The following is a 19,461-nucleotide window of genomic DNA, read 5'->3' as shown; positions in this document are numbered from 1 at the left end:
TCTGGAGGAGTCGGCCGACTCGACATCCAGCCAATGAGAGCAGGCAGCTACTTTTTCACTTCAAAACCTTTTTACTCCCCTGCAGCTCTCTGTAGCTCAGACAATCCCTGCTACCTGCATGTGCGACTCCATCCTTTCACCCAGATTCTTTGTCTTCATAATTGGTATCTTTATAATAACAAACAACAGCTGTTTTGTCTGTAGGTTCCAGTTTCACATTTCACGTGTGTTTTCTTGACAGAACCTGGTTTGGAGACCAGCGTCGGGTGACTCAGCCGCTGTCAGCTCGTGTAGTGTGTGACCTCCTGTCATCGATCAGTCACGTAGTGTGAACGCCACAACGACTTCAAGACTCCCGTCACAAGATGGCAAGTTGTGGCCATCGGCCGACGCTGAAAGTTGTGTAGTCTGCACGAGCCTTCAGGCTACAGAAGTAAACAAGGAGCAACAGAGGTTAGCTCCGGTTAGCTCACGGGGGACTCCCGTTTTTCATTGACCACATGTGAAAGTTGCCCAAATCCGAACTGGAAAAGATCAGATTGAATGTGCCTGTTCACACTGTCATAAAATAACCAGATCTGAGTCACATATGGGCAAAAAAATCGGATTAGGGTCACATTGGCCTGCAGTCTGAACGTCGCCTTAGACATCAGCTACGACAGAAGATACAGTTATTGACAAAATCCCAGAAAATACAGAGATATTTTGTCACCCTCGCACACCCCCTGTTCCTGTTTTTATGTTTAAAATCCCCCCTCTGGAAAATAAAGCTTCTATTTATTTGTTTTCCATAAATCCACAGACGCAAAAAAAAACAACTAACAGAAGCTGAAAGTGACGGAGAGCAGCAGGAGACGGCAGCGTTACATGTCTGAAAGGGGGAAAGACAGACAGCAGGTGAGCTGAGGTCAGCAGGTGAGGCAGACTAAAGCGATCGCTCAATGAAAGTAAACAGTTTCCAATTACACAGATTGGATTTCTATTAATGTTAATAGAGACTTGTGTGTACAGTCAGTGTGTGTTTGTGAATGCAGATAATGAAAAGCTCGTCAGTATCGACAGTCTGTAATGTTTCTAACAGACCTGAGGTTGCACTCACTCTGATCTCAGCGCCGGCAGTCCTCCTCCCAGGAGCTACTATCAGTGTGGTTTGAGGTTCTGTTTGTTTCCTGTTTTATTTTGAAAGTTTTCACTTTATTTCCTGTCTGTGCCTTCCCTGTGATTACCTGATGCGTCGCGCCTGCGTTTAATCACAGCTTGTGTCAGTTTTCCTGTCTTCGTTCACACCTGGTGCGTCTGTGTGTTACTTCCCTGTGAGGTCTGTTTTTTGCTTATTCAACCTGGATTATCACTTCCCTTTTGTCTGTGGATTTTGGACCGGGCGCCTCGCTTTGTTCGGATTATTTTGCTTTTGTTTGGAACTGCCTGCTCGGATATTCTTGGACGCTGCCAGCATTGTAAGTTTGTACCTTTTGTGTTGCTGTTAAAAACTTTCACCAAAGAACTGAGAGAATGTTCCATCACTGAACCTTTTCACTATGTCTGCAGTGATTGGCTGACAGGTGACATAGTATTCATTACTACACAGGAGCTAGAGATGGACAGAGAGGGAGACAGATGATCCATATTATAGAGATATATTCCAGGTTCATCATCGCTGCAAACTCATCGTAGTAATTAATCATCTCTGCTGTTTGTCTGCGGATTGTTTTGATTTGTTGGTGAGCTGATTGGATCGTTATTGACTGGCTGATATCAAAAAGAAAGATTTTGTTGTATTTTCTAAAATACTGCATCAACAAAGCGCATAACCGGCAGACTGAACACGCACACCACGTGGAAGCAGCTGCAGAAGATTCGGCTAAAGAATAAAGTTCTACTAGAGACGAACGAAAAGCAGCGATGGTGAAGAACCACAGCAGAGATTTCTTTGCACAGACCGACCGAACTGTTATTGAGAGTAAGTATACTTCTGCGTCGAATTGACGGCGTAGGCTACGGGGCTACGCCGTCGCCTGACGTGCACCTCCTCAAAAATATAACTACACATCGAGTCGACACAGACCATAAGGTGTGATTGGTCGGCTGGGTAGCCTCGCAATGCCTCCAAGCCAACCGGAAGTACCCCGTGCTTTGTAGTAACTTTTACTAGCAGCAGAAAACGGCGGCTGTAACACAGTAGATCAATATATTTGAGTGTCACAACCAGAATGTGATCCTTTCGGTCGGTAACATTTTACAAGTCTACACCAGCCGCACGTCTACATTTACCCCCATTTACGTTAGCGGAGGGCTAAACCGGAAGTTAGCCTGCTCGGCCAGCAAAAGTCAACACAGTGGACGCTGTAGCGCTACTGCCGACTAGCGAATGACGGATACACCGACGCACAAGTATAAAAACCTGACCCTATGCAGGAGTATAAATCTTAACATGGGAGTACAAAGAGACTGTGGCGACAGGAAACATACTGGGAGTCGTCACAAAGTAAATACGGAAACATGCACAGTAGTGTTGTCACGATTACCAAATTATCTTATCAACTTAAAGTTAATAGTACTGTTTGTTAAGCAGAACAGCATCAGTTAGGTCAGTCTGATGTTAGCTTAGCTTTGAGAATCTCAATGCGTCTCATCTGACAGCGTGACAAAAGTATTTTACACTAATGGTACCCTTCAGCGTCCATATGAAACACCACCGTCTGCTACGTCCCAGCAACACAAAGGAGGCTAACCCCACCTGGTACACAGCTGTAGGGTTAGGGTATGCATAAAGTCAGTAGCTTGCTAGCTAGCTGGCACTAACCGGAAGGTCTGTACGAGACGCCCCAGAGGGTCTCACAGAGACGCATCCGGAAGAGACGCACTCAGTGCATCTCTATGAAATGCTGGAGGGCACCTTTAGCGTCAAATAACTACGTTTTGTCACTTTTTCTGAAAGCGTTGGTATTGGATGCCCTGAGATGAGAACGGTCTGGCAAACATCAGGAGAACTAACTTATCAACAGTGTACTGAGCCATCTTGTTTAATTCTGATTAATGATGTTGAAAGGGGAGACGTCTCAGACCTCTCCAGGTTCTGCACAGATGACGTCGTGTCGCTCCTGCAGTTGCTTTGTTCTTTCGTTAGCACCACTCTGTACCGTCACTTTCATATGGGCTTGCTTGTATCCTTTACCAGCATCCAATCACAAATGATGAGTACTAGCCAATCACAGCACACTAAGGCAGGATGTGTCGAAACCATCTAGTCTATGGTCGAAACTCTGGCAGAAAAAAAAAAGCCATTCAAAAAAGGAAGTGCTGTGAATGACAGGAGGCGGGGCTGTGTGGGCGCTGCAGCGGTGTTTGCTGCTCGCTGTCGGGGAGAATCGAAGCGCATTTTCAGGATCGATACTGTGAAAAATTAATATTAAAACCGATAAGTATAAAAAAAAATCTATATTTTTGACAACACTAATGCACAGTTCAGAATATTTTAATAAAAACACCAAAACTAAAAGTCTGTCAGCAGCATCGTGCTTCTGCATGACTGATAAGAGCCAATCAGGGAGCCAAATGTGAGCGTCTGCATCATCGTTTTTTTTTAAAGTCCTCTGTTTTCACCTGTTTGCACAAAGTTTAGAACCAAAGCGGGGTCAGCAGCTTTTTCAAACTTCACCATTTTAGGTGTTCAGATTCGCATTTTTAGCGGTTTGAGATGTTTTAGAAGGTCTGATGTTTAAAAGGTAGGAGTGAGGAAGGAGCCAGAGACAAAGAGCTGAATAAAAAGAGACAGATGGACAGAAAGACAAGACAACAGAGGAGGAAGGTGGAAAGCCAGGCATACAGACATGCGTATGACTGCAAAGAAAGATGTGAGAGAGGTAGGGGAAAGACAAAGACAGAAGGCAAGGGGTAAGAAAATGTATATCTTAAAGGTTTTAAAGAAGCAGGCTAACATTAGCCTCTCATCTCCATTACAACTGAAGTTTGCAGGTTGCCTAGTCTAATAGTTTAGATTATTGACAAGTTAGTACTTAGCATTAATAAATTAGAGGCCAGTGTATTCTGTGCTTCTTGCACAAGGATTGAATGAATAAAAACAACCCTGGAAATTCACCTTATTTTCAATCCAAATGTTGACAGGTATGGGTTTAAATGACACCTATGGAGTCAAGTAGTTTAGGACGTTCTCTTTCGTGTCGACTGACATTTCATCTGCTTTCAGCTCTTGCTCTTCGACTGATGCCTCCATAAAATAATTAGCATGCCAACAATTCACTATTTCTTTTCAGCAAGCAACAATTCAGTTTTATTCATTACTTTTATTAATAACAGTTAATAAGGCTGCGACTCTTTCATTATTGATTCATCTGCCAATTATTTTATATAATATGTATAATTATCTTAATTTCCTGTTATGTTGGATAACTTTACCCTGAATGTGGAATATTAGGACTGTAATTTCCTCTTGTGTTCATTGCTACGGATAATTATTGCGGGTCTGATCGTTTTATTTATTTACCCACCGTTTGCTATATTCAGCACATGCGGTTAATGTTGCAGCAGTTTTGTGATTCTATCTTCAGAGTAAATCACCTGGAGGTGAGCTGAGTGTGTACTCTGTAAAACAACATGCGGGAGGTTTAAAATAAGAAAACACCCCAAAAAGAAGCAATTTAACGGCCCGTTTATCTGGACACGTTCTCTTCTTCACACTCTGAAAGCACGCAGATTAAGTGTGAACCAGAAGAAACCTGCTGTCGGCGACACGAGTTTTTCCGGCTCAGCTGTGCAGGAAGTTCACCTCCTGTGTGTGTTTGTTTATCTGCTGGACTGATCTGAGAGCAGGTCAAATAAAAGCTAAACCAACACTGTAAACCAGGTTAGTGACGTCAGGTGTGAACAGCTGCAGGAGGAGCTCCAGAACCATCTGCACCTGAGGCAGCATGGGAACTGCAGTCCAGGTGCTGTAGTTACACACAAACCCCGGCTGGATGCCCTGCAGGGATTATAGATACTCAACCCAGATCGGAGTCCTCCAGACTGGATACTTGTTTGCTGCGTGCACAGACGTGAATAAATTCAGCGTGAGTTAATGAAGGTGTGTAGCGTCGCTGCAGATTTATCTGCACGTGTGTGTCTGCAGGGATTTAATTAACTGAAGGAGAAACTTTACATACAGCATCAAGCTGCTCTGTTATAATCAATGACCAGAGACTTGTGTCTGCCGCTCGCTCTCCTAACCCGCGGTGTGTTGGGCCACAATCACGACATTAATTAAAGGTTTCTCCTGCTCCAGCCTCGTTACACCAGACGCCCAAAACAGCCTGTGATTTCTTTTCTTTACCTAATAACGTTAAATGTGGCAGCAGAAGTAATTTATCAACCGAAGGAATAAGTAGCTAAGAAAACCCTCCTGTGTTTTGGACTAAATAAACCACTTTTAAACCCACATGGACTTACTACAGTACTACAGACCCAGACTTCTATCATGCCGCAATAGTTATCTTAGTCATTTTTTTTTACATTTCTCCACGTAAAGAAAGTTGTTAAATTTTTATCATGTGAGAAATCTAACTGAGGTTAAGTCTTTTATTTCAGCCACAGATCTGGAGAAACTCATTAATGCTTTTATCTCCTCCCGTCTCGACTACTGGAGCTCCCGTCTCCGTCAGAAATCAATTCATCCCCTGTAATTAGTCCAAAAGCAGCAGCTCGCCTTTAAATGTGACCACATCTCGAGACATAGGCTGACACCCTCATATGTCTTTTATCCCCCTATGAGCCGGGAAAAATAGATACCAGTAGGAGCAGCAATAAATACTAGTAAGAGCTATTAGCGTGTACAGCATCAATGGGGTAAATAGGGAAAGAAGTGAGACAAAATAGTGCAATTACTACAGGAGAATTGACCCTTTGCTAAGCCACGCCCAAAATACGCAGCTGGCCAATCACAGTGCAGGCTGCGCTCCATTGTCTCTGATGTCATTTCTAGCTTTCTTTTGCTGTATTTTTCTAAGATCTGGTCAAACGCTGTTCATGGGGCACTTGTAATAATTACAGTTGCTACGCAGACAGGTTTAAAGGAGAAGTGCGATTTATTCCTGAAGTATGTAATGAAAAAATTTGTCCAACAGCGAACAAGTACATTCACATTTGTGCAATTTTTTTTTCCACCTCTGCGTAAATTAAACAGTCCAAATGTGTTGTCACATGTGTTTCCTCCTCGCGCTAAATTCATCCAGTCCGACCCAGTTTGATAAATAATGTTATAACATGAAGACTTCACAGCCTCTCTTCAGGCAGGACTCTCATCCTGCAGCACTTGTCTTTGTAAAGAGACAAACTGACAGGATAAAGTCTCTAACCCGCCTGTCAGCTCGCTCTGGGCCGCTTCACTTACCGTAAAGGCTGGAATACGTGTGCACTCCAAATGTAGGTGCAGCTAGCTTAATCGTCTTCTCACAGATCAGAGACAGAAACACTCAAAGCGGTTCTTTTCTAAGAAGTCAGCCACAGATGGAGCGGATGTGCTGGACGACGATTCAGCAGAACAGAGTCTGCAAACGGCTCGGACACTTTAAAACGCTTCCACACTGCCGACACGTCAACGTGATTGTTCGGTAAAATTTAATCTGTCTTTTGACGTATTAGGCCGAACACAGAAAGTACTTTTTTTGTTATTTTCAGCCGACTAATTTCGGTGGCCGAATATTCGGTGCAACTTTATATCATCGTGTTTCCTCTGTTGCTCTTAGATCAATACGTCAAAGTGATCATGTTTGCTCTGCCAACCACACACAGTCGTGTTTCCATCACTTTAGGAGACATCGACTTACATTCAATCCCTTTAGACTCACTGTAATCATAACCACTACTTGCCTTACCCTAATCCAAACCCTAATCTAAACCCTAAACCAAGTCTTCACCCTAAAATTTAATGATTTTCGTTATGGGGGCATTTTGTCTGTAAAGTGGTCTAAGTGGGATTATCAGGGTCTAACATGGTCCAACCAGGTCAAACGGCCCCCTGTCCCCTCTAACTTCCAGTCCTGCAGATGTGTTTCTATACACCTGCCGCCGAGCATCATGGGAAACAGGACAATGACAGCGAACACGTCTGGTCCCGGCAGATAAGCTCTGTTCACCAATCAGCTGCTGTCATCAACACGCCCAACGCCGCCCATGTCCTCAGGAAAACACACATCTCCGCCGTCTTTTCAGAGTGTAATCACCAACAGTGACGTCTGTAGAGGTTTCACCACCTCCAGTGAGAAGCAGGGGCTGATGGGAAGTCATTTAAACCCCTTAGCGCCCTCTGACATTAGCTCAGTACCACTTTATAATAACATCCTCTTCATGTCATAGAGACTTATTTATAAGAAATACAACAGCTCCCTCTGAGGTGTAGTGGAGTAAAAGTATAAAGTAGCATCATAAGTGTATAATCAAGTAAAATACAAGTACCTCAGACTTACTCAGTACTTGTGTCTGCTAACGTGTGTTTCTGAAAACTCACACCACTGAAACTGGATCGCTCTTCATCTCACAGCAGGAAAAAACTACAACGGCAAAATAATAATAAAAATAATAATAATTTAATGATCTGCTGGCAGTAGTGAGTTCATTAATCATTAAATATCTGTGTGAATGATCCACATATCTCCTCAGTCTGAAACTGAAGCATCACGTCAGCGGATCACTGAGCGCTATTCAGATTCACCGTTAAGAAACTGTGACCAGTTTAATGAAACTAAAGCTGGCTGCCGACCGCTGACCTCCTGGTATAGATGATGATTGATTATCTTGCGCTGGTAGTTGCTTCTGGATGAAGAACGCCAGCCTCAAAAGACAAGATAAAACAGGAAAATGAGTGAAGGAGGATGCAGCAGACTTGGTTTAAGGGTTAGTCTCCAGGAGATGTCACTGTCCTCTGAAGTGATGGATTGTGTGCGTGTTGTACAGACAGGGTCCCTGAAGGCATCCCAGGGCTCCGGATGTTTGTTTTTTTTCTCTGGATGTGACAGAGGACGACCGGTTGACCTTCAGAGATCAAAGCGATCTGTGAGGACAGACAGAAGACTGACTCATCGTCTCCTTCCTGTAAGTCTGTCGGACTCACGGTGCACGATTTAAAACAAAAAGGGTCAAATTCGATGCAGCAGAATTAGAGAGATCCCCTTGATTATTCCACACATTCTTCCCTGTTATCAGAACCTGGCGCCTACATTACCCACAATGCAACTCAACCACCTACAGTCCGGTCAGAGATTGGGAGGTGTTGCCTGAAGCAACGGAGGTCTGTGAGCTCACGTCTTTCTGACGCCACACCAGCAGATTCAGTTTAAAACTCGCAGTCTTCAACTTCGACTCAAGTGACATCATCAGACGTCACACAGCTCACTCTGAGCAACCCGTTCTCATCTCAGGCGTCACGCTTTGAGAAACCGTGGGTACTTTACGCAAAATGTTGATTCGGCGTGTGTATGAAACTCTGCAGATTGCTATTGTGTTGCAACACAAAGGAGGCTAACGATACCTGCTAGCTGTAGGGTTAGCTGGTCAATATGCATTAACCCCTTGACGCCGATTGTCGCGAATTCGCATCATACCTCTTCATGGATACATGGATTCCCCCAATGCCTGTCGGTGCATATTTGATACGGACCTAGGAACCTTTTGCAGGCCCTGGTTTCTAATTTATGCCTGTTGTTGCTAATTTGCATCACACCTACACATACCTGAATTTATATCTTTTCTATGTTCTAAAGACAAATTAACAATCTTCACTTAATTTAACATCAGCTTGAAAGCAAATGAAAACAAATAAATTTTTTTATTCTTTGATCGTAAAAAAATTAAGGCGTTAAGGGGTGAATTTGATGACTTAGGTTTAGGCACAAACTTCTGTGACGGTTAGGTGCCTCGGTGGACTGCCAAGCCTTAAACACAAACATAACTAGCATAACTTGCGGTCACCCCAGGTCATACACAGACGCGCCTGGAGGCGTCTCATGCTCACTCAGAATCAAAATAACTACGCTCGTCACTACGTGTGGGTATTTGACGCCTGAGATGAGAACAGGCTGATCTGAGACACTGGAGGCTTTTTTAAAACGTGTGCAGTGGGACGCCGTGGAGCTCAACTGATCGAGCACGCGCTCCACGCACTAAGGCTCACCCGCAAAGTCCACTGAGTCCGCCTGCGTGGCATTACGGATGCGCAGGCAGATGCAGAACCGCAAAATAAAACACCCTGTGCAGACTCCCGATTGTAAATCAACAATAAACACAGTTAACAGACAAAAAAGAATCAATTTAACTATGTAGCCTACTTTATCATAGTAGAAGCACAAAAGGATGCACTGATTACCAAATGAACAAAATCTGAACATGTCAGCAAAGTAAGGCAAAACGCTCTGATTCTGAAATGCTCCCCGTGGGATCTGCAGCCGACAGAACATAACCAGGTCACAGAGAGCTGTGCCGGTAGGCCGAGAAGAAGCATAAAAAGGACAAATTAACAACAAGCCAACATTGTGCTCCGCTCCTGGGACGCTTCCAGTGGACGTTGGTGCCGAGCAGAGGACGTGGAAAAAACCACGGCGTAGCCGGAATCAGTGGACTTTCCGGGTCAGTCGTTGTCGCAGCGGCCGGGGTTCAAATCAGACCTGGGGATCTTTGCTGCATGTCGCCCCCCCCCCTCTCTCTCCTGTCCATCTCCAGCTCCAGTAATTAGATTTAATTAGACATTTTCTAAGCTTTTAGAGGTCTGTGTTTTAGGTGAACTGAGCCTTTAAATGATGAAGAGCTGTGAGGACTGTACTCTTCTTCAGTGTTTCTGCAGTTCAGCTTTACTGCGACTAGGAGGCCTGACTAATATCTGAACACTCTTACATAACAGCAAAGGCTGTAGATAAACTCTTCATCCAAACATCGGAGGAGGAGGAGGGGGAGGAACAGGAGGAAGAAGAAGAGGAGGAAGGAGGAGGAAGAAGAGGAGGAAGGAGGAGGAAGAAGAGGAGGAAGGAGGAGGAAGAAGAGGGGGAAGAAGAGGAGGAAGGAGGAGGAAGGAGGAGGAAGAAGAGGGGGAAGAAGAGGAGGAAGGAGGAGGAAGAAGAGGGGGAGGGGGGGGAGGGACAAGAGGAGGAGGAGGGGGAGGAACAGGAGGAAGAAGAGGGGGAGGAAGAGGAGAAAGAGGAGGAGGAGGAACAGGAGGAAGAAGAGGGGGAGGAAGGAGGAGGAAGAAGAGGGGGAGGAAGGAGGAGGAAGAAGAGGAGGAAGGAGGAGGAAGGAGGAGGAAGAAGAGGGGGAAGAAGAGGAGGAAGAAGAGGAGGAAGGAGGAGGAAGAAGAGGGGGAAGAAGAGGAGGAAGGAGGAGGAAGAAGAGGGGGAGGGGGGGGGGGACAAGAGGAGGAGGAGGGGGAGGAACAGGAGGAAGAAGAGGGGGAGGAAGAGGAGAAAGAGGAGGAGGAGGAACAGGAGGAAGAAGAGGGGGAGGAAGGAGGAGAAGAAGAGGAGGATGGAGGAGGAAGAAGAGGGGGTGGAAGAGGAGAAAGAGGAGGAGGAGGAACAGGAGGAAGAAGAGGGGGAGGAAGGAGGAGGAAGAAGAGGGGGAAGGAGGAGAAGAAGAGGAGGAAGGAGGAGGAAGAAGAGGGGGAGGAAGAGGAGAAAGAGGAGGAGGAGGAACAGGAGGAAGAAGAGGGGGAGGAAGGAGGAGGAAGAAGAGGGGGAAGAAGAGGAGGAAGAAGAGGAGGAAGGAGGAGGAAGAAGAGGGGGAAGGGGGGGAGGGACAAGAGGAGGAGGGAGAAGAGGAGGAAGAAGAGGAAGGGGAGGAAGATGAAGAGGAGGAAAATGAGGAAGAGGGGGAGGAACAGGAGGAAGATGAGGAGGAGGAACAGGAGGAAGATGAGGAGGAGGAAGATGAAGAGGAAGAAGAGGAGGAAGAGGGGGAGGAACAGGAGGAAGAGGAGGAACAGGAGGAACAGGAGGAAAATGAGGAAGAGGGGGAGGAACAGGAGGAAGATGAGGAGGAGGAACAGGAGGAAGATGAGGAGGAGGAGGAAGAAGAGGAGGAAGAGGGGGAGGAACAGGAGGAAGAGGAGGAACAGGAGGAACAGGAGGAAAATGAGGAAGAGGGGGAGGAACAGGAGGAAGATGAGGAGGAGGAACAGGAGGAAGATGAGGAGGAGGAGGAAGAAGAGGAGGAAGAGGAGGAGGAACAGGTGGAAGATGAGGAGGAGGAGGAAGAAGAGGAGGAAGATGAGGAAGAGGGGGAGGAGGAGGAAGAGGTGGAAGATAAGGAGGAGGAGGAAGATGAGGAAGAGGAGGGGGAGGAGGAACAGGTGGAAGATGAGGAGGAGGAGGAAGAAGAGGAGGAAGGTCAACGAGAGACAGCAGGATGGATCTGTGTGTTTCTACCTGCTGTTAACACGTCTGTTTTACATCAGTGCGTCAGTGCATGTAAATACGACACACACCCTGTTTGAGTTCTCCATAGAAATCAGCTGCTGCACTTTTTGAATTTGAGTTTGATTGATTATTATTTGATTGTTGATCTGATCAATATGAGCATCATACAACAGTGACTGCCATTATCAATTATTATGATGATGTACCTCTGCCATATATTTAAATGCTCAACTTAATAAGGGTTTTTTTGTTATGGTAATTTCATGTTTTATTTTGAAAGTGTCCCCGCTGGTGTGTTCTAAGCAGCTTTGCTTCCTGTCTAATGTGTTCCACCTGCGACTCATCAGTCAGTCCAAGTCGTCACATATGGATGCGTGGTCAAGACCCGTCGGGTTGTAACGCACTGCGGAGCCTCTTCTCATCTTTTCCTAAACCTAACAAAATTACAACATTTCACAATGTTAAAAACTAGTTTTATTTTGAAAGTCTAACCAGATGTTGCATTATTTATCTTTGCTAACTTGACCTGTCGAAGAACTACGCTAAAGGGTACCCAGGACGTTAAAAAGCGACACCGAGGGGTCTTGACCAAGCATCCATGTGTGACGAGTTGTGTTGTCCTCTGGTGTATTTAAGTCTGTGTCTCTCAGTTGTTTGTTGTTAATTCGTCCTTCGTTCATGACGAGCGCTCACTCTTCCTTCTGTTTCCTTCTGGAACTTCTGGATTTTCTTCCTCGTGGACTACACATATGGATGTACGGCCAAGACACACTGGCGTCATGTTGTAACGCACTGAGGAGCTTCTTAGCGTCATTTTTTTAACGCTAACCGTAGGTGTAGAGTATTTGACACAAGTCAAAGTGAGGTGGTTGGGTGGGCCAGAAACTGGACTTTCACCCAGAACAACGCTGTTCTTTTTTCTGTGTGAAACAAAAAATCAACATTGAATGCTTTTTTTTTTTGTTGTTGCATACATGACGTAACTTAAGTCACGTAAGTAGCATAATTATTTTAACCCAAAGCCTTATTTTGAAAGTCTAACCGGATGTTGCATATTTATTGTTGCTAACTTGACTGCTAAGCCCCACATGTCAAAACTATGACATTAAAAAGCCGCCAAGAGGTCTTGACCAAGCGTCCATGTGTGACGAGTTGTGTTGTCCTCTGGTGTATTTAAGTCTGTGTCTCCCATTTGTTTCTTGTTAGGTCATTCTTCGTTCATGTCGAGCGCTCACTGTTCCTTGCGTTTCCTCTGTGCTTCTGGATTTTCTGCTTCGTGGACTTCACATATGGATTTGGATTATTGCCTGTGCTACTCTGGAGTTGTTTGCCCTTTTTGTTTGGACTGTCGGGCAGATTACGGACCTTGGCCAGCCTCGCCCAATCATAAGTGTGTTCATTTATGGCTGAACTGTTTAATAAATGTGTGTAAACCGTACGGTCTCGCTTCGGCATTCTGGTTCCCTGTGTCCTTGCTCTGGTGAACGAGTCGGAGGAGAGTTATGGAAACGAGGTCATGAGGTCAGAAGAGATGATGATTAAGCACTTCGTCAGTAACAGAGTGGAGCTGTTTGCTTATTTTAAATGAATCCCAGAGACAGAGAGAACTCTGTGTGCCGCTGCATCTGCATGATCTCTTTATATCGAATTAAACGTGAGAACACATATGTGTGTTTATGAGCAAATTAATCTGATTAACGTGACTGAGTGAACACAGAGAGCCTGCAGCTCTGCACACAGAGAGAGGAGGGATGTTAGAAGCAGAGAGGTAGAAAGGAAGCAGAGAGAGAGAGAGGGTGGAAGGAAATAGAGAGGGAGGAGATGAAGATGAGCGAGAGAGGACGACTTAGTGAGAGATGGTGGATGAGGTGGGGAGGAAGAGGAGGAAAAGATAGAGGAGAGGGGGATGGGTGAGCAGTCCTTACAGCGTGGGGGAGGGGAGAGAGAGAGAAAAAGGACTGCTGCACTGTAAAAATACATGTTTCAGCATGTATTCAGTCCGAATGCAAGAAGAGAAAACATCAGAAACAGAAAGTAAAGCTGAGCGCTGAGCAAACAAACAAGGCCAGATGTTAAAACATGATTTCATCAGATGTTAAAATAAATGTATTTATGGCTACATGTTTGTCTGGGTTTGGTATTAATCAGTCGTGCTGTAATATCTGAGGAAAACTAAAGATAATTCTGTTTGTTTTTGACAGAGTTTTAAATTGGCTGGCTGTAAAATGTATCTGAAGTTCTTCATAAATTACACTCACAATGTTTTTCTGTCTCCTTATATTTTCAGCGTCTAAGTGTTTTTTAATAAACTAAAGTAAAAAGTCATCTTTTAGTTGCTCTGAGTAAAATTCAACAGTCTGCGTTTCCACAGAGAAAACGTCGGTTTGTTTTTAGCTACTTCACTCAAAAGTAACAGTGCCACATTTTTAACTCAGTCGCAGGTAAAAGTCCTGCAGTACAAGTATTTGAACATTGTATTTAAGGTAGTACTTGAGTAAATACACGTAGTTTCTTTCCACATGCAGACGCCTGCAGTCTCTAAAGGAAAGTGTAGTTCAGTAGCTGCCAACCTGAGGGTCGGGACCCCCCACGGGGTCCAAAGATACGTCTGAAGGTCACAAAATTATGAAAGACAGAAGAAAGAAGATAAGTTTTGGGGGCTTTTCTCCATTTTTTCGTTGTTGCTTTTTTCATGTGATACGCGGGACACTTTTTTTCTCTTCAGGCATAAAAAGAACTTTAATTTCATTCCTTAACTTTAAAGTCAGAAAGGTTTGGAAGCATTGATTATTATTATCATTATTATTATTATTATATATTATTATTATTATTATTATTACTAGTGCAGCGCCCATTCAGTGCCAATGTTACGCCTCCCCGCGTTTTTTAGATATTCAAAATGTGTGTCTCACCTTGGTTTCACCTGCAACATTAATAACACTGAAAGAACCCGACAGTGGCGGAGACTTTTGTGATGATGATAACTCTGTTTCAACATTTCATGTCCAAACTTGTACTCACGCTAAGTCTTCTGTAGTTCCTGTTACACGTGTTTTAATGATTTGTATCTTGATAAACTAATTTTGTGATCACAGAATTCAAAGTTTATTAGTTCTGAACGTGTCACGTGTCCCAACTGTTCTCGACAAGGGTTTTGTTGTGTTTTACAGTGTGCAGCAGCCTGCAGGCCGTGTGATGGACAACAGGTTAAATTTGCCACCTCGAACCAAATCTCATCACATGAACAGGTCAATGCTCCACTCATCCATCCATCTGCCCTCACACCGCTTCTGCCCTTCTTATCCTCTGTCCTTTCCTTTTGATTCTTTCTTATTCTTACCTCCTCCCCCCGTCATGTCATGCAGACTTAAATCAGGACGTTGACCTCAGGTGTCAGAGTGTGTTTCTGATGCCAGCAGAGTGAGTGTGTTTTTGCATGCATGGATACACACACCGTGTATCTGTGTGTGTATGTGTGTTAGCAGCAAAGCATGCCAGCAGCGAGCCGTGTTACCCACAATCCTCTGGGATCTCTGGCTCTACCCAGAGTCCATCTGTGCTCTCTGTGACCGCCCTCTCTCTCTCTCTCACATTTATCAATCGGATTTTTAAAAGCTTTTATTCTGATATTATAAACAAAAACGAAACGTTTAGTCCGGTTCAGATTCTGCCTCCGTGACGAAGCTCTAATGATAAATGTGACGCTCACATGTCAGAGCCTTTTATAAGCACACGAATGCACCATCAGTCTGCAGTGTTAACACAGAGGAGTGTGTGTTTTCATAACATCCACATACCTGTTAATCTCAATATATCCAGTTTACGGCTGCAACAAATGACCATTTCAATTATCAATTGATCTGCGGAGTGGTGCCTCGGTGAAAAATGCCTGTTATACTGTAGAAGATGTCTTTAAATGTCTTGTTCTGTATAATTTTAATATTATTTCTCTTGATCGACTAATCAATCGACTAATCCTTGCCCCTCTATTTTCATTTTTTATTTTTTAATAACTTGAATTCCTCTGGTTCAGCAGCTCATTAGGAGATGACCACTCGCTGCAAAGAAAATCTTTATTTATCTCTAAATGCAGGCACACAGAGGCAGGTCACAAAGGGCGACAGCAAATATGCCAAACTAGAGGCTTTAAAACGGTAGTCCACAAACTAACGGGGGATGTCACGGCGGCTACGTCCACTGCTTTTATACAGTCTGTGGTCAGAACATAAACCTCTCGTCTGGTCACATCCGTCTGCTGTTTCTTTAAATAAGATTTTACAGAGACACAAAGCAGCAGCTCCTCCGACCAGGTGTTCAACCCCAAACTCCACAGAGAGAGCAGAAAGAGAGTACAGACAGAATAAAAGACGAGTGACATCAGGCCATCCTGACACACAGTCTGCCTTTCTTTATTTCTTTGGGTCTATAAATAAACGGTCAGACTGCCGTCGACTTGTTGTTCTATGCTGAGGAGACGCCGGAGGGACGAACACGGGAAGAGGGACGGAGGAAAAGGAAAGAAAGAAAGGGGCTTTCATGGGGGCTGGTAATGGACAGGGAGGGGAGGGAGGAGGCAGGCTTGAAAGGAAGGAGGTGGATTAATATTTGACAAGAGAGGAGACGTGAAAGGAATGACGGGGGGGGAGGATGGAAAAGAGAGGGGGAGGTTTAGAGGAGCAGAAGAAGGAGGTGAAAAGGGAGAAGAGGAGAGAGAGAGGATGACTGGATAACATGTTCAAAGATGGTGTCCCAGGTACTCCTATAAAAGGGCCCACAGAGCATGCTCAGTAGAGACTTCCTGCTGGCTCGCCAAACACATGAACGGGATAAAATTATTTAGGGAGAAACATTGTTTCTTCATGCACTGGTCAATTTTGGGCTACTTTGCTTCCTCAACATGTCTTCTTTCAGACTAGTGGAAAGAAAACATCAAAAACACACATTTTTTATTTTATTTATTATATTAGTTTATTTTACTGCATTTTCTGTCTTTATCGCTACATGTCCTCCCGTTTGTCGCTTTCTGGACCATCTGATTCCCGGTATCGTTGGAGAGCTCTGTCTCTCCCGCAAAAGGTTGTTGGATCCAAATGTGGTCATTTCTGCTGTACCAGTAACCAATTGTGAAAGTACAGAGGCGGATTTAAGCTTAGAGTGAAATCTGATTGACTAGCAGCGATTCCTGAAAACGTGATTGGTTTAGACGCGTCACATGGTGTACTTTTGACACTTGATTTAGCTTTCCGCTGGTCGCTCTGTCTCAGTTATCAGTTTGATGTGTTATAGATGTTCTATATAGTTGTTGTTAATGATTTGATTCGATTATGGCTCTGTAAATATTGATTTTCAATAAAAATGTGTAGAATTTTACAAGACATATCATTACAGGTTGTTTTTCCTCATGCTCTGAGCCTGAAATTTCCACCTCAGCAGCTCTTATAGCTGCCAAAACTTTCCAGTAATATTCCTGATGATAATCTGAATTATAGAACATTTTATTCCCAAAAACATGGCAACATTTTTTATGCCCGTTGTAAGTAATTTCTGATTTATGGAGTCATAAAAAGAGATTCCCTATGTAAAAATATTTAAGTCTAATATGTCAACAAAATAAAACAATAATTTTGAACTGGATTTAATCCAGTGTTCAGATTTTAGTTCTTGAAATAGATGCAAATTAGCACATATTTCATTAGAAACTGCCTCATTTGCATATTTAAATGTAAAATCCTCTTCACCTACAGTGTCTCGCCTTAACGTAATGGCTCCTGTAGACTTTCTAAACACTCCTGAGATATCCGGTTTCCCTTTTTATGCCAGGCTTAGTTTACCTATAACCAGGTGTAACTGTCACATCACTTGTTGGGGGGGGGGAAGCCTCCTGTGTTATCAGGGAGGAGCTTATAAACCTTACGAGGTTTTCATCCGACAGCGAGTGTGTGTGCTGGTATGAGGACACACACGCAGTCAGACCGCCTGCCAGCCGCCACCCGACTAAAAGAAGAAGATTATCTATTGATTCCATGGCTCATTGCATCCTGGGAAAACACTTAGATTACCCAGAGTGCCTCAGTGCTGCCGGCTCCTTCATCTCACTACTGCTGCACCGAGTGGAGGGGAGGGGGGCAGGATGATGGGAATCTTAGCAGGAAGTATGGATGGTTTTGTGATGATTATTTTCCCCTCGAACTACTAATAATCAATAATTTCTTAGGTTTATTAGTTTCTTCTTTTCTTGGTGAAGTTCAGTCCAATGAAAGAAAAGTGATATTGATCGAGTCGCCGCGAGGGGGCATTGGGGGAGGTAATATAAATTTGTATCTACCCTGGTTTTCATACTGTTTTATATTACATCAAATATTGATATTATAATTAGACCTGAGTTTACAAATCACACATAAAACAGTTTTATGATATGAGGATGATTTAGACAGAAAAGGATATGGAAAGATTATGATCACGATTAAAAAGAAAACCAGTGTCGTCTGTTAGTAGAAAATGGAAACCAACACGCAGTCTCCAGGGTCGTCACTTGGTCAGACCCCTTGGCATTGTTTTTTTAACGCCCTGAGTACCTTTGGCGTTGTTTTTGATCATGTAGGGCTCCGTGGTCAAGTTAGCAACAATAAATATGCAACGTCCAGTTAGACTTTCAAAATAAAACCAGCAATTAACGTTGTGAAACGTCGCAGTCTGGTTAAGCCTAAACCTAACCCCTTGCCCTCAGACCCAAAGGTTCCCGCTTGGTTCTGATATAATGTTTCTGAACTTTTTCCACCACAATGGAGCTAATCAATACATTTCACATCTGCATGGCCGTTAGGGTCAAGACTGTCCTCCCCTTCGTCCATGAGGATCTGTACTGACCCTAATGAAGACACCCAGTGTAGTAGAGATAGAAGAAGAAAAGCAACCCCTCCCATAAGTGGTATAGTCCTAAAGTCACCTGATGCTGCTGACCTCTGAGATCTCTGTACACAAGAAAACATCATGGTATGGGTTAAAATAACTAAATTACATGACTTAAATTACGCAAGTAACATTACTTACGTAGAACCAATGTTGACTTTTTGTTTCACACGGGAAACGAACACCAGTCTTCTGTGTGAAAGTCCGGTTTCTGACCCACCAACCTCCTTCCTAAGACTATTCTGTTATTTATCTAGTATGCCGACTTTTAGTGTTCAACAACAGAATGAACTAAAGGGCTTCCCAGTGCATTACAAATTGACGCCAAAGGCTCTTGACCAGGCGTCCAATTGTGACGACTTGGGAGTGAGAGCAGGTTGTCCAGGTGAAAGAACGCAAACATATGTTGTTTGGGGAGCGTTTGCTAATAAGCCTCCCCATCAAGACTCGCAGGAGAGAGACCATTTTGTCTCAGCTCTCTGTCCGAACAGAGCAACATAACGTGAGGAGTTCCCCAAGGCTCCATCCTGGGTCCCCTGTTATTTTTAAAAAAGTTTTTACCTTTTTTAAATTTATTTTTTAAGTGGTTTCCATACTTTAAATGTGTGTGTGAATGTGTTTTCTGCTTTCTTTGAAGCACCTCGAACACATTTGGGATATAAAAGGTTTAAAAAGACAAAAACATGAAAACAGCGACAAACTCCAAATCCAGAAAGATCTGTTAAATTCCATCCATCCATCCATCCATCGTCCACCGCTTATCCTGTGTACAGCGTTGCGGGGGGGGGGCTGGAGCCAGCTGACATCGGCCGAAAGGCGGGGTACACCCTGGACACAGACAACCACGCTCACAACTTGACCAAGGACAATTTAGAGACACCAATTAAGCTAGCCTGCATGTCTTTGGATGGTGGGAGGAAGCCGGGGTTTGAACCCATGACCTGGGGGGGAACAGGGGTTGGAACCCATGATCTTCTTGCTGTGAGGCGACAGTAGAATTCCACCAGCAGCAAATCCGACTGGGCTTCAATGAAGTATTGATCAGGCATTGATGATTAAGCATCACAGCTGGGATACACATCAGGTCTCCTCCACTGAGTATTGATTGCTGAACATGTTTATGTCTGTGATTTATTTAAAGCCATAAACATGTTTAGTT

General features: G+C 44.0%; 1 protein-coding gene and 1 long non-coding RNA gene across 2 annotated transcripts in view; one reads left to right on the top strand and one right to left on the bottom strand.

The window, feature by feature from the left end:
* Positions 1 to 19,461, bottom strand: part of stx1b (syntaxin 1B) — a 79,759-nt gene that overhangs the window by 40,613 nt on the left and 19,685 nt on the right. The gene's annotated exons all lie outside the window — the stretch shown is intronic.
* The window catches only part of LOC119895838, a 47,288-nt gene continuing 28,380 nt past the window's right edge, over positions 554 to 19,461 (top strand). Inside the window, exons 1-2 of the long non-coding RNA XR_005443110.1 lie at positions 554 to 897; positions 14,564 to 14,641. This is a non-coding gene — a long non-coding RNA (uncharacterized LOC119895838). The remainder of the gene's footprint in view (positions 898 to 14,563; positions 14,642 to 19,461) is intronic.

The sequence above is a fragment of the Micropterus salmoides genome, unplaced genomic scaffold (genome assembly GCF_014851395.1).
Source record: "Micropterus salmoides isolate LMB-PRFRI ecotype aquatic unplaced genomic scaffold, ASM1485139v1 Ms_hic_scaffold_10, whole genome shotgun sequence".
Classification (NCBI taxonomy): Eukaryota; Metazoa; Chordata; class Actinopteri; order Centrarchiformes; family Centrarchidae; genus Micropterus; species Micropterus salmoides.
This window is presented reverse-complemented; position numbering and strand designations above follow the sequence as displayed.